Raw genomic sequence first — 12,179 nt, 5'->3', positions numbered from 1 at the left:
CTGAGCCACCAGGGAATTAAAATCTCTAGAACTCCAATAAGTGATGTGGCTTGAACTATAAAAGTTAGAGTTTTTCAGGGAAAGAAGATCAATAGGATTGAGACTGGCTGGTTTTAGAGAAGTTGAAATGCTTGACCTAAGCTTTGGAGGATAAAGGCAACCAAGTTGATGCAGAAGTATGAATAGAGGGATAAGAATCTTTCAACTGAAGGTGAGCTCAAAAGATGGAAAACTTGAAATGCTTTGCTAAGCTGTTCACATCTTATTCTATAGGCAATGGGGAGCTATTGAAGGATGCTGAGCCAGGGAGTAGCAGGATAACATCTTTTTGGAAAGAAGAATTGTTAACTGGCCTTTGTGATACCTTTAAAGATAGCAGATCCTGTAAAGGGTTTGCAACCTAAGCTCTGCCCTTAATGTGCAGATTTATCCTGGATAAATGCTTTATTTGGTGGGTTTGACTTACCCTGCATATCAAAGGAGAAGCAATGAAGGTAGTTAGGGTGTCTCACTGCAAGTGCCAACTCCACACACCCAGCAGTGGATCTCTAAAGCACCATGTTTAGAAGTGTTCTGAGATCTTATCAGGGCTTAAAAGAAAAGTGCTGCCTTCAGCTAGTAATGTCTGCCACAGGTGCAGGAATGACGGGTAGAGGGAGCCATGCCACATGTTTGACATTGAGGGTAGATCAGGGGGGCAAATTTTAATAGTTTTGCAAAAACTCTTCCACTGTCAACATCACTATCATTCTCTTCTTACTAGTTCTACCCATCCCCTACACCTGATCATTCCTGGAATCTAGGATTAGAATTTTCACAGTTTTCTCTGCCATGGGAAAGTATCAATAGAAATGAGCCACAAAGAGTCTCCTGGTCTCACTTTCTGTTCTTCTACCAGGGGCTCATTGGAAGCACCTCTGGGTGACCTCTTGCTCACTCTCCCAATCCATCCTCTACAGGACAGATCTGCCCAGAGAACAAGGTGAACAGAACCATTTCTTTCCATGCAAATGTCCCCTTCATGGGTAATGAGGCAAGCTGCAGCAGCTGGATGTGCTGTGTAAGGCTGAATGTCTCGAAATAGAATATGGCTCAGGTTTTCCATGGGGTACCTGCATCAGCGATTCTGTAAGTAAGTCACCAAGGGGAAGCAACTTTCTCTCGGGCATCTTTTGCCCCTAGCAAATCACAGCTGTGCAAAGAGGAAAAGTAGTGTAAAGAGATGAGGCCATCGCTTGGGGTGGGGCAGGAGGAAGAAGGCAGTCAAGAAAAAAGAAGTAAGCAGAGCACCGTCCTCATCTCTCCCCACCCATTTTTACAATTTTTCTCTCCATACTAAACTACACAAAGTGGGCTGCTGTTTCTCTGTTCCAGGCTTTTGCACGTGCTGTTTCTTCTTCCTGGAATGTTCCATATTTGCTTAACAGGACTGCTTATGTTCTCTCTTAAGGTATTAACTGGGTGTCACCTCCTCCAGGAAGCCTTGTGAAACCTAGATAAATAAACCAACCCTGAATATTCATTGGAAGGACTGACACTGAAGTTGAAGTTCCAATACTTTGGCCACCTGATACGAAGAGCCGACTCACTGGAAAAGACCCTGATGCTGGGAAAGATTGAGGGCAGAAGAAGTGGGCAACAGAAGATGAGATGGTTGGATGGCATCACCGACTTAATGGACACTGAGTTTGAGAAAATTCCAGGAGATGGTGAAGGACAGGGAAGCCTGACACGCTGCAGTCCATAGGGTCACAAAGAGTTGGACACGGCGAGTTGGACACGGCGAGTTGGACACGACTTGACAACTGAACAACAACCACCAATACTCTCCCTATCATAGCATTGACCACACCATATTCTAATTACCTTACCTATTTGTCCTTCACTAATAAAAACAATCAGCCAAAGCTGACCGAGTGTGTTATAACCTAATATGAGTTATATAACCTAACTCATAACCTAAGATGAGTTTGGCACTGCACCAGGCTTATAACAGAGATTATTTCACTTAATAGCACAGTAATTCTATAAGGTGATATCTCCATTTTATAAATGGAAAAACAGGATCAGAGAGGTTAAATACCTTGACCAAGATAACAAAGGTATTACATCCAGCAAGTAGCAGGGCTGTGTTTAGAATCCAGATCTGCCTACGTGATCTTAACCACCACGCTACATCACATCCCTTTCCATGGGCTGGAATTCAGGGGGCAAGGACTGGGTCCAAGTCACATGGTCTTCCAGCACTGGTGTGCCTGGCAAGTAGGTGATACTTAATGTATATTGGTTGATTAAATGAAAGTCCCATAGATTGAACATTCCTCTCAAAATTTATCTGTTGAAATCCTAACACTGAAGGTGATGGTATTAGGAGTGTGCGGCCTTTAGGGTGGTATTAGTGGCCTTGTAAGAGAGGCCCAAGAAATCCCCCTTGCCCACTTTTATCACGTGAGTTTACAGTGAGAAGACAGTAGTCTGTCACCCATAAGAGGGTCCTCACGAGGACGTGACCCTCTTGGCACTCTGATCTCAGACATCCAACCTCCAGAACTGTGAGAAGTAAATGTCTGTTGTTTGTGAGCCCCACTCTGTTGAACTTTGTTATAGCAGCCCAACCAGACTAAGATGAAATGAATAAATACAGCAATGAATGAATAGAATCATAACACATTAGAAATAAAAGATTCCATTGGGTCAACTCCAATTTAAAGAAATGAGGCTAATTGAAGGGAATTACTCTCATGAGAGCATATGTTTCTCAGGGCATTTGGGGGAGAAAACAAACAGAATTCATTCTAATTGACAAGGGAAGCCTGAAGTCAGAACCAGAGAAATAGTGCTAAGGGTCAGGCCCAAGAAGGAAGCCATGAATGGGAGGCAAGGCAAGGAGTCAGGAGCTGTGGTGGCAAGGATTAGGTAAGTATGCAAAGTGGGCTAGAAAGATAAAAAGAGAAAGGAAAGATAATAAATGAAGGGGGCAATTGGAAGTCTGTTGTCACTGGTGCTAGTCATGCAGGGTAGAGGGTAGGCTGGTTGCCTACCATCATGGATAGATGCATAAAAGAATAAATTCCATAAAAATCCATGACTTGAACCAGAAACTGACCCCCACACCTATACCCTTGTCACTACCACATGCTGCTTCCCTAAGCAATGTCTGGTCCTCACAGCATTTTTCTTTGTTCAATTATAAAAACACAGATTCTTTGGACTAGCCACTTTTCCCCCACAATTGTTCTCATGGTAGAAGTCTCAAATATTCCAGTCCAAGACACACATAAGTTAAGAAACAGGGTGAGAAATAACCTTTGCAAGTTCTGGGGTGGGTAAGTAGCAGCTCATTTATAAGTTGTCTTATTTACTACACTGGACTATTAACTCCATTCCTGCAAAATCCATTTATTATCCATGGTTGCTTAAAACTTTAAAAATTCTATAAATGCCTATTTTGTGCCTTTTTGAGTGCCAGGCACTAAGGTGGAAGACACAGAGATGAATAACACAAGGTTAATTTCTACAAGCCCAGCAAAGAACTCTGTGTTCAATGCAGGAGTTTAAAATCAGAAGACCTGAGTTCAAGGCATGGTCCCTATCCAGGTCTTCTGGGCTCAAATAGTGACTACTCACTCAATCATTGTGATTTGGGACAAGTTAAATAACCTCTCTGTGTCCTAGTTGCCTCATCTATAAAATGTAAAATTGGCATCCTTACCTCATAAGGTTGTCAAGGGAATTAAGTGAATTAGCATTTGGGGTAACATTTTGCAAAATTGTAAAGCCCTAGGCATATTCAATTGTCATTACTATAAATGTCTCTACCTTTATAAAGCACCACCCTATTTCACAGGTGGGTTTAGCCAAATGCCTGGGATAGAGATTTCAATCCCACAAACATAGACTTTTAAACAAATAAAAGAAACCTCTGCTGAGTCCAATTGATCTGACTTCATGTGTACGGAGGACCCATACCACACAAAACAGAAAAGTATCATCTAGCCTCATGTCAGCTGTGTCAGCTAAGTATTACTTTCTCTATTTTAAAGAGGTTAGGTAACTTGCTTGAGTTACACAACAAATAAGTAAAATGTATTTGTACACAGGTCAGTGAGTCTTAGCTCTACGACGTGGCCTTTTCTGAGCAAAAGTTTTATTCTGTCTGTAAACACTGCTCACCTCCAGCCCCTGAATCAGTGACCCCCAGACAGTCCCGCATACTGGAGCTCCATACTTCCTAACCCAATGATAACTTTTCTCTTCTCTTCGTGATTCCATTATTTTGCAAGAACCCATAAGGGACAAGCATATCAGCAGTGAAAGGAAAGGCATATATAAGCCAGTTTCTTTATCAGCCTCTCCCATGCTTGTGATTTCAGGCTGTGAAGGAGGAACGGGAGCTATAAGTAATGCTAATAGCATCATCCAAGGAGCAGCAGATAACAGCTCCCATGGTCCCAGGGAGGAACTGCCTTTGTGCCATCCTGGCTGTGAGACGAGATTCAGAGAAATCAGATGTGATGGGTTTAGAAATCCCACTAACTCGTGGCTGGTCCACAGCTTCCCCAGAGAGGGACAGGAACAAAGGAGTTCACCTGTATAAAGCCTGGGCAGACGTTTGCACTTCCTTGCAAGGTAAGGAAGATAAACCATGCCCATGGTGACCCTGGCACTATCACATGGGAGGAGAGAAGTGTCAGAAGGAAGACCTGGTCACTGCTGATGGGCTTCCTTAGGGCACACAGAGGGCTGAGCAAGTAGAATTTGATTGCTGGAGGAGAAGTGATAGAGAGGCAGGTTTATCTCAACATGAGGGGGAAATTAACATTTGGGTTAATTTCCATAATGAAGTGGGTTCACTCAAGAGAAAGTGGGTTCTTGTCCCCAAAATGCTCAAGAAATGTTAGGAAACCTCAGAAGGTATGTCACAGAGCATATCCATGCATTTAATGCTGGTGAGGTGATCCAATGACACCAAATTCTATTCCAAAACTAGGATTCTGAGTGAGGGTAATACGATACAATATAGTGGTCAAGGTCATAGAATCAGAATTCCAGCTTTTCAACTTATTACTCTTATGTTACTAACCTAAACAAGTTACTTAACCTCTCTGGGCTTCAGTTTCTTCTGTGAAATAGGGATTGCAATAGTAGTGACTTTTTGAATTAAATTAGTTAGTGTAATGGTTCAAGGAGTATTTGCTTCATGGTAAGTACTGATGCTGAAGCTGAAACTCCAATACTTGAGCCACCTAATGTGAAGAACTGACTCACTGGAAAAGACCCTGATGCTGGGAAAGATTGAAGGCAGGGGGAGAAGGGGACGACAGAAGATGAGATGGTTGGATGGCATCACCAACTTGATGGACATGAGTTTGAGCAAGCTCTGGGAGTTGGTGATGGACAGAGAAGCTTGGCATACTGCAGTCCATGGGGTCTCAAAGAGTTGGACATGACTGAGCGACTGAACTGAGGTACTCAGAGCTAGGCACCAACCAGGTGCTAGATACTCTTCTGAACCACAGGAATGAATAATCATGTACAAAAGAGATAGATGTGTTACTCTCACAGGTAAACACATATAATTTCAGATGCTGATAAGAACTATGGAGAAAGTTATAAAGTGTAATAAAATTGAGTATCCTTGAAGAAGGGGTGAGAGACATTAATTAGGGCAGGTGGAGAGAGTCTCTCTGATCTGAATTCTACTGAGGCAAGGGGAGCAGCCAGCCATGCTGACTGAGTTGGGGCATCCAGGCAGAGAGGATAATAAGCCCAGAGACCTAGAGACAAGTCAAAGCTTGGGATGTCAAGGACCAAGAAAAAACGGCTGTGTGTCCTGGAGCAGAGTGAATGAGGAGAGAGAAACACAGGGAAGATGAGATCAAAGACGTACGGCCTTGCAGGCCATGGTGAGGAGTTTGGGATTTATTCTATGGCAAGTGGGAAAACATTGAAGGTAGTAGGTAGGGTAAGATCCTGGACAACTTACATTTTAAAGAGATCATGCACTTGACTCCTAAAAACTTCCCATGCATAATCCTCTCCATCCTTTCCCCTTTTGCAGAAGTCCCTGAGGCCCTAAGAGGTCAGAGTTATACACAGAAGGTGTCTGGGTCTCCAGATAATCTCAAAGGTGTCCTCGAGCTGGCTGGGAACACTAGTGTTGGCTTGTAATGGAGTAAAAATAAGCTTTATGTATTAAGTCAAAGAGGGAGACAGAGTAGGAGGGAGGGACAGAGGGGGTAAGCACATTCTAACTGCTCCCTGAAGAATGCAACTGTGGGGTCCAGGCATGAACGGCAGTGGAAGCAGGAGACTTTCCACCTGTCCCCACCACAAGGCCTTGAATAGAACAGTTAATTTTAAGTAAATAAGTGGACTCGGTCAAGGACCAGATAAACTGTCAATTTCACCAGCTTACTGCACGAACCAGTAACTAACCATCTTCCCTGCAGGTGTTTGCCATAATGAAAAGTAGCAGAAAATAAAAGTAGCAGAGCAGGTTAGCCTAAGACTGCATCTTCCAAGTGTCCTATCTTGAGAAGCCAGATTTAAAATATGGTTTTTTCCTCCATTAGACCAGCCTGCCTTTTTGAGTCTTTTGTCAGATTGGTAACATTTGCTTCTATGGTAATAAACCACAGAAAGGATCAGGAACAGGTAGTTGAGTTTTAGGCAATACCCAGGCAGTTGCTAACCCTATTCATCCTCTGCTAGATACCACCACCCCAAAGAACTGCAGATCCATTATATGAACACAGATGTGAATGTTCACTCATTCATCAAAGCATGGACCAACACGTGCTTTGTACTCAGCACTGGCCTAAGATTGGAGTTATGTGCATGCATGCCAAGTTGCTTCAGTGGTGTCTGACTCTTTGCAACCCCATGGACAGCAGCCCACCAGGCTTCTCCGTCCATTGGGATTCTCCAGGCAAGAGTACTGGAGTGCGTTGCTATTCCTTCCTCCAGGGGTTCTTCCCTACCCAGGGATTGAGCCTGAATCTCTTATGTCTCCTGCATTGGCAGGTGGGTTTTTTACCACTGGTGGTTTAGTCGCTAAGTCATGTCCAACTCTTTGCAACCCCCATGGACTGTAGCCTGCCAGGCTCCCCTGTTCATGGGATTTTCTGGGCAAGAATACCAGAGTGGGTTGCCATTTCCTTCTCCAAGATTGGAGGTGCAGTAATAACCAAACAGACAAAGCTCTTTTTTGTAACCGAGCAGGATCCAGTGGGGCCTTCCCAGAACAGACACCCCCTACCCCACCCCCAACCCCCACATACCATGTCCTCTGTTTGCCTCTCATCTGTAGAAAAACTTCAGCCTCCTAGGCCTTCCCCAATTTCCAAAAGTAAATTTAATCAGAGAAGTGAGGAAATGCAGAAAGAAAACGAAACAGTCAAGCAAGACAAAATAATAACACTTTAACCATTAAATAAAGTCAAGGACCTTCTGTTCCTCCTCAAGGGCTATAGATGATATATATGGGAAAAGAACAAAAAACAAGTGGATATATATAATGGATTCACTTTGCTGCACAGTAGAAAGTACACAACATTGTAAATCAACTGTACTCCAATACAATTTTTTTAAATTATGTCCTTCAAATAAAGATAAGGAATGAAATCCAATTTAGTCTTCATGTGTCATGTCTAATAAAACCATTTACATTAGCTAAAAAGAGCCAACATCTAAGAGCCATAGAAATGCATCATTTAATGTGCATTATCCACTTCATATACAGTATGTTTTGATATTAAAAAGAAGATATTTCTACTTAGCCAGAAATAAAGAACGAAACAATGCTATTTGCAGCAACATGGATGCAAATTGAAATTACCATACTAAGTGAAGGAAGTCAGAGAAAGACAAATACTATATGCTATCACTTACATGTGAAATCTGAAATGTGACACTAATGAGCTTATCTATGAAACAGCAATGGGCTCACAGACATTGAGAACCGTCGCAGGATGGACTTGGAGTTGGGAGTTTGGTTTTGAACATTCCTCTGGATCCTTCAAATTGTGATACCAAGTAGACGACAGGCATTGACAACAGAGTGAAGGCAACTGAAGTTTTAGCCATTGTTGTGGACAAAGTCCCCTGCAAAAGAATCCACTGAAGTCCTAACGCCAATGTGATGGTCCTAGGAAGTGGAGCCTTTGGGATGGCTAGGTCATGAGGGTGAAGCCCTCATGAAAGGGCCTGGGATCTTTGTAAAAGAAACTTTAAAGGGCTTTCTCACCCCTTTCACCATGTAAGGACACAATGAGAAGGCTACCTGTGAACCAGGAAGTAAGCCTTTACCAGACATCGACTCTGGCAGCACCATACCCCTGAACATTCCAGCCACCAGAACTATAATAAATATTTCCTGTGAAACCAGTACAGTCTGCCACTAGTTTGCTCTGAGACCCTGGGAAACCCATCTTCCCTTCCTGGATCTGTCTTACCACCTGATCTGTCAACTTTCTCATTGCGCTAACACACCCTGACTCTGTCAGAACAGGGTCTGGGTAGGTTCCATCCAAAGCAAGGAGTCTGGAATACAGCCTTACAGAGTGCTGATCTGACTGAGGAACTGACCTTTAAATATCCCATTTTCTTATTGGTGCTTTGGATGGGAGCTCTCGGGGGAACTCTGAGGGTAATTGCTTTTGCCTCTGCCTTAGAATGGGCTGACTTTGACACAATGCTGTTCTCATCTGCAGGTTTAATTTAGCTCTTTTTTCTGCATTAAACTCACAGGGAACTATCCTTTGTGTGGGACCAAACACATCACATGGCCAGCCATTTCTAGCTAAATTTAGACTTGCCCTTTCAGCTAAGGATCCTGAGTTGCTCTGAGGGCCAGGGCGGGCTAGCTGACGTCTATCTCGGTCCCTCGGGATCCTCTCTCTGGGAGTTTTGGGGAATGTGGACCAGCCACTGGGTGTCAGCATTGCGTTGTCCAATTATAAGGGGGAAGAAAGGGTATTTGTGTGGTTTGGGAGTTGTTTATGCAGGAAGAGTGGGCTCTAAAGCAAGCACGACCACAGTTCACATTTTTACAGCCTTTAGTATGAAACCAAGAGCTCTCCTCTATCTTCATTTCCGGACCCTCTCTACTCATTTCAGTCCCTTCGTGTCACTCACCTGGATTACTGCACAGTCTTGATTTCCATTTTTGTGTCCCTCAAGTCTATCTTTCTTACCTGGTTACAATTGGGACTATAGCAGGCTCAGTTGTAGGATAATGAGGACCCTGTCACTGGCGGCTTGCAAAACAAAAGTGGCAAAATCACCTTGCAGGAATTTTTGTAGAAAAGAAAAACATGTTATATATAAATAATGTATTTTATGTATATAATGTATGTTTTAATATATTTGTTTATATAATTGTAACACATATATTATAAATAAATGCATATATATGTCTTTTCCCAGCTTGAGAACCATCACTGACTCCCTGTTGTCCATAACAGGGAAAATTCTAAGCTGTCTAGTGTAGCAAACAGAGCTATCTACACTCTGGTTGCCCCCAATCCCCAGTTTCATTTCCTGTTTCAAACATCAGGCTTCAATAAGAATGAACTTTCCCAAGAGTACTTCACATTCTTCATGCCTTCGCTCATTCTTCGTACAGGGAACCTCTATTCATTCTTCCAGAGCCTCCTCCAGGGAACTTGCTGGTCACCCTTCCCCAGTGCCTACTCTCCAGCTTAAGCTTAGTGCCCTTTCTGTAGGTGCCTAAGGCATGTTGACTAAATATATTAATAGAATTTACCATAGTGGGTCAAAGTTTTCTGCTATGTATCTCTCACCCACTAGGTGATGAACTGTTTTAGGATAAGGTCTCTGAGTTTTTCATTTGCATCTCTGCCTCCTGCCACTGTGTTGTGCAGGATGTTGATACAATATATGTTCACTTAACCGAATTCAACTGAACCGATGTGGATATTAAGCTTATTTATCTGAGTTTGCAGCACCTCTTTGGTAAATTCCTTGTTCAGAGTCCTAATTGTCATCAACCTGGTTCAGAGTTTTCCAAACTTATCACTTCCTTTGTCTGATAATTTTTGCTACCACATGGGCTACATTTTTTAAAAAGACTTACTCTTTACATCCACTTATATTTGTCTCAATTTTGTTTTAAAAGAAAACTTTTTATTAGTACCATAAGTAAAAAAAAAAAACTTATAACACTCACACAAAACAACTGTTTAAAAAAAATAATGATGAAGTATTTCCATTTCTTTGTATTATTTCCAAATTCTTTTATTAATGTTTTAGAGTTTTCAGAGTATATGTCTTTTACCTCCTTGGTTAAATTTATTCCTAGGTATTTCCTTCTTTGTGATGCAGTTAAAAACAGGATTGTTTTCTTGCTTTATCTTCCTGATGATTATCAGTGTAGAGATAAGCAATAGATTTCTGTATATGGTGGCTCATATGGTAAAGCATCTGCCTACAATGCAGGAGACCCAGGTTCGATCCCTGGGTCAGGAAGATCCCCTGGAGAAGGAAATGGCAGCCCACTCCAGTATTCTTGCCTGGGAAATTCCATGGATGGAGGAGCCTGGTAGGCTACAGTCCATGGGGTCGCAGAGAGTTGGACATGACTGAGTGACTTCAATGTCATGTCATGTCATGTCAATCAGGGCATCCTTGTCTTATTCCTGATTTTAGAGGAAAAGATTTCTGCTTTCCATTGTTGAATATGATGTTAGCTGTGGCTCTGGGATGCAAGAATTAATATTGTTAAAATGCCCATACTACCCAAAGCAATCTACAGATTTAATGTAATCCCTATCAAAATACCCAGGCCACTTTTCATAAAACTAGAATAAAATAATCCTAAGATATGAAACAACATAAGACCCTGAATTGCCAAACTATCTTGAGAAAAAAGAATAAAAGTGAAAATATCATACTCTCCGACTTTGGACTATACCATAAAGCGATAGTAATGGAACAGCATGGTACTGGCACGAAAACAGACACACAGCTCAAACAAATATAATATAGAACCCAGGAAAAAACCTATGCACCTATGGTCAATTAGTCTACAACAAAATGAGGCAAGAATATACAGTGGAAAAAAGACAGTCTCTTCAACAGATGGTGCTGTGAAAATTAAACAGCTACACATAAAAGAATGAAATTTGAACATTTCCTCACACCATATACAAAAACAAATTCAAATGGATTAAAGAATTAAATGTAAGGCCTGAAACTTAAAATTCTGAGAAAAGACACAGCCAGAACACTGTTTCACTTAAGTCATAGCAGTATATTTTGAATCTGTCTCCTAAGACAAAAGAAATAAAAACAAAAATAAACACATGGAACCTAATTAAACTTGAAAGCTTTTGCACAGTAAGGGAAACCATTGAAAAAAATGAAAATAAAACTCACTGAATGGAAGAAAATATTTGCACATAATGACTCAGTTCAGTTCAGTTGCTCAGTCATGTCTGACTCTTTGCGACCCCATGAACTGCAGCACACCAGGCCTCCCTGTCCATCGCCATCTCCTGGAGTTTACTCAAACTCATGTCCATTGAGTTGGTGATCTCATCCTCTGTCGTCCCCTTCTCCTGCCCTCAATCTTTCCCACCATCAGGGTCTTTTCAAGTGAGTCAGCTCTTTGCATCAGGTGGCCAAAGTATTAGAGTTTCAGCTTCAATATCAGTCCTTCCGATGAACACCCAGGACTGATTTCCTTTAGGATGGACTGGTTGGATCTCCTTGCAGTCCAAGGGACTCTCAAGAGTCTTCTCCAACACCACAGTTCAAAAGCATCAATTCTTCGGCACTCAGCTGTTTTCATAGTCCAACTCTCACATCCATACATGACTACTGGAAAAACCATAGCCTTGACTAGACAGACCTTTGTTGACAAAGTAATGTCTCTGCATTTTAATATGCTGTCTAGATTGGTCATAACTTTCCTTCCAAGGAGTAAACCTCTTTTAATTTCATGGTGGCAATCACCATCTGCAGTGATTTTGGAGCCCAGAAAAATAAAGTCAGCCACTGTTTCCACTGTTTATCCATCTATTTCCCATGAAGTGATGGGACTGGATGCCATGATCTTAGTTTTCTGAATGTTTAGCTTTAAGCCAACTTTTTCATTCTCCTCTTTCACTTTCACAAGAGGCTCTTTAGTTCTTCTTCACTTTCTGCCATAAGGG

The sequence above is a fragment of the Cervus elaphus genome, chromosome 9 (genome assembly GCF_910594005.1).
Source record: "Cervus elaphus chromosome 9, mCerEla1.1, whole genome shotgun sequence".
Lineage (NCBI taxonomy): Eukaryota > Metazoa > Chordata > Mammalia > Artiodactyla > Cervidae > Cervus > Cervus elaphus.
This window is presented reverse-complemented; position numbering follows the sequence as displayed.